At 32.5% G+C, this 3,313-nt stretch overlaps 1 non-coding gene across 1 annotated transcript; it reads left to right on the plus strand.

Moving 5' to 3' along the window:
• The first annotated feature begins 384 nt into the window (after positions 1 to 384).
• On the plus strand, positions 385 to 492 carry LOC112731080 (small nucleolar RNA R71). The gene has a single exon (XR_003166873.1). It is a non-coding gene; the product is annotated as a small nucleolar RNA R71 (small nucleolar RNA).
• Positions 493 to 3,313: the final 2,821 nt, after the last annotated feature.

Raw genomic sequence — 3,313 nt, forward strand, 5'->3', positions numbered from 1 at the left:
GTAATTCACCTCTTCCATTGCGGGATTCTCAGGGTCATAAGCTTCTTCTTCAGAGGAAGCTTCTTTAGTAATGCTGGATGCAGCTTGCATTCCAGTCAGATTCTGAGAAATCATATTGACTTGCTGAGTCAATATTTTATTCTGAGCCAATATGGCATTAAGAGTATCAATCTCAAGAACTCTTTTCTTCTGAGTCATCCCATTATTCACAGGATTTCTTTCAGAAGTGTACATGAACGAGTTATTTGCAACCATTTCAATGAGTTCCTGGGCTTCTGCAGGCGTTTTCTTCAGATGAAGAGATCCACCAGCAGAGTGATCCAATGACATCTTGGAAAATTCAGACAGACCATCATAGAATATACATAGGATACTCCATTCTGAAAGCATGTCAGAAGGACACCTTCTGATCAATTGCTTGTATCTTTCCCAAGCTTCATAGAGGGATTCACCTTCCTTCTGTTTGAAGGTTTGGACTTCCACTCTAAGCTTGCTCAACTTTTGAGGCGGAAATAATTTGGCCAAGAAAGCATTAACCAACTTTTCTCAAGAGTTCAGGCTTTCTTTAGGTTGTGAGTCCAACCATATCCTAGCTCTGTCTCTTACAGCAAAGGGGAAAAGCATAAGTCTGTAGACCTCAGGATTAACCCCAATGGTCTTGATAGTGTCACAGATTTGCAAGAATTCAGCTAAGAACTGATGAGGATCTTCCAATGGAAGTCCATGAAACTTGCAATTCTGCTGCATTAGAGAAACTAATTGAGGCTTAAGCTCAAAGTTGTTTGCTCTAATTGCAGGAATTGAGATGCTTCTTCCATAGAAGTCAGAAGTGGGTGCAGTAAAGTCACCAAGCATCTTCCTTGCATCTCTGCCATTGTTGTTATTTTCAGCTGCCATGTCTTCTTTTTCGAAAATTTCTGTTAGGTCCTCTCCAGAGTGTTGTGCTTTAGCTTCTCTTAGCTTCCTCTTCAGAATCCTTTCAGGTTCAGGATCAACTTCAACAAGAATGTTCTTATCCTTGCTCCTGCTCATATGAAAAAGAAGAGAACAAAAAAGAAGAGGAATCCTCTATGTCACAGTATAGAGATTCCTTTATGTGAGTAGAAGAATAGAAGAATAGAATGGAGAAGGGAGAAGAAAAAGAATTCAAACACAGAGAGAGGGGGAGGGTTCAAATTTTAATAAGAAGAGTGTTAGTAAATAAATAAAATAAATAGAAAGAGATAAGAAAGAGAGAGAGTATTCAAATTTTAATTTAAAAGAAAAGAAAAATATTTTTGTTTTTATTTTAATTATTAGTTAGAATTCGAATTTATTAAAAGAAATAAAATTAACATTTAAAATAATTAGTTAATTAAAAGTAATTTTGAAAAAGTTGTTAGTGGTTTTCGAAAATTAGAGAGAGAAAAATAGTTAGGTGATTTTAAAAAAGATAAAAAAATAGTAAACTTTTAAAATTAAAACAAAAAGTCAAGTAGTTAATGAAAAAGATTTGAAAATCAATTTTGAAAAGATAAGAAGTTAAAAAAAAGATTTGAAAAGGAAATTAAAAAGATTTGATTTTTGAAATTAAAGTTGATTACTTGACTAACAAGAAACTAAAAGATATGATTCTAAAATTTAAAGATTGATCCTTTCTTAATAGGCAAGTAACAACTTAAAATTTTTGAATAAGAACATTAAATGTTAGCATAAATTTCGAAAATATGAAATAAAGTTAAGAAAAAGATTTTGAAAATCAATTTTTAAAATTTTCGAAAATCAGGAAAGAAAAATGAAAAAAGTTTGATTTTTTAAAAAGATTTGAAAAGATAGAATTTTTAATTTGAAATTTTGACTTGACTAATAAGAAACAACTAAATTTAAAAAATTTTTTGTCCAAGTCAACCCAAAATTTTGAAATTTATGAGTGAAATAATGGAAAGATATTATTTTTTATTTTTGAATTTTTAATGAGGCAAGAGAAAAACACAAAATGACACATGACATAAGAAATTAAGATCAAAACAATTAATGCATGCAAGAACACTTTGAATGTCAAGATGAACACCAAGAACACTTTGAAGATCATGATGAACATCAAGAACATATTTTTGAAAATTTTTAAGAGAAGAAAGACATGCAAGACACCAAACTTAGAAATTTTTAAACTTTAGACACTAATGATTCAAAAATGCACAAGGAAAACAAGAAAAGACACAAAATAAGAAACTCATAAGATTAAACAAAGAAAATCATCAAGAACAACTTGAAGATCAATGAAGAACATAATGCATGAGTTTTTGAAAATTAAAGAAAAATTAAAAAGATGCAGTTGACACCAAATTTAAAATTTGACACAAGACTCAAACAAGAAACACAAAATTTTTTTGGTTTTTATGATTTATTAATTTTTTTGTATTTTTTGAAAATTATTTTAGAAAAAGGAAATAAAGAAATTCAAAATTTTTAATAAGAATTCCAGGAATCATGCAATGTTAGTCTAAAGCTCCGTTTCAAAAGAATTATACATGGCCTAATGGCCAGCCAAGCTTTAGCAGAGCATTACATACAACAGCCAAATTGATGGGAACCAAAAGGCTCTTGCAAAGATAAGTGGAAACCTTGGTCCAAAAGATTAGACATGGCTTTACAGCCAGGCAGGATTCAACATATCTCATGAAATTCTAGAATTCGTTCTTAAAAACTCTGAAGAACATTTTTTTTGAATTTTTTGAAAATTAAATTAAAAAACATAAAATAAAATTACCTAATCTAAGCAACAAGATGAATCGTCAGTTGTCCAAACTTGAACAATCCCTGGCAACGGCGCCAAAAACTTGGTGCACGGAATTGTGATTCACACTTTATCACAACTCCGCACAACTAACCAGCAAGTGCACTGGGTCGTCCAAGTAATAAACTTACGTGAGTAAGGGTCGATCCCACGGAGATTGTCGGCTTGAAGCAAGCTATGGTCATCTTGTAAATCTCAGTCAGGCGGATTCAAATGGTTATGGGGTTTTGACAATTCAAAGATAAATAAAACATAAAATAAAATAAAGTTACTTATGTAATTCATTGGTGGGAATTTCAGATAAGTGTCTGGAGATGCTTTGTTGCTTCTGAACCTCTGCTTTCCTACTGCCTCCTTCCAACCATGCGTGCTCCCTTCCATGGCAAGCTGTAAGATCTTCTTAGTGAAAATGGTCCCCTACAGTTTCTGCACGGCTAATCAACTGTCAGATTTTTCGTCTTGGATGAAAAATACCAGGCACAGCTACCGCATGCCTAATCATTTGTCAGTTCCCACTAGCGTCGGAATAGGATCCAT

This window comes from Arachis hypogaea, chromosome 12, assembly GCF_003086295.3.
Source record: "Arachis hypogaea cultivar Tifrunner chromosome 12, arahy.Tifrunner.gnm2.J5K5, whole genome shotgun sequence".
Taxonomy (NCBI): Eukaryota; Viridiplantae; Streptophyta; class Magnoliopsida; order Fabales; family Fabaceae; genus Arachis; species Arachis hypogaea.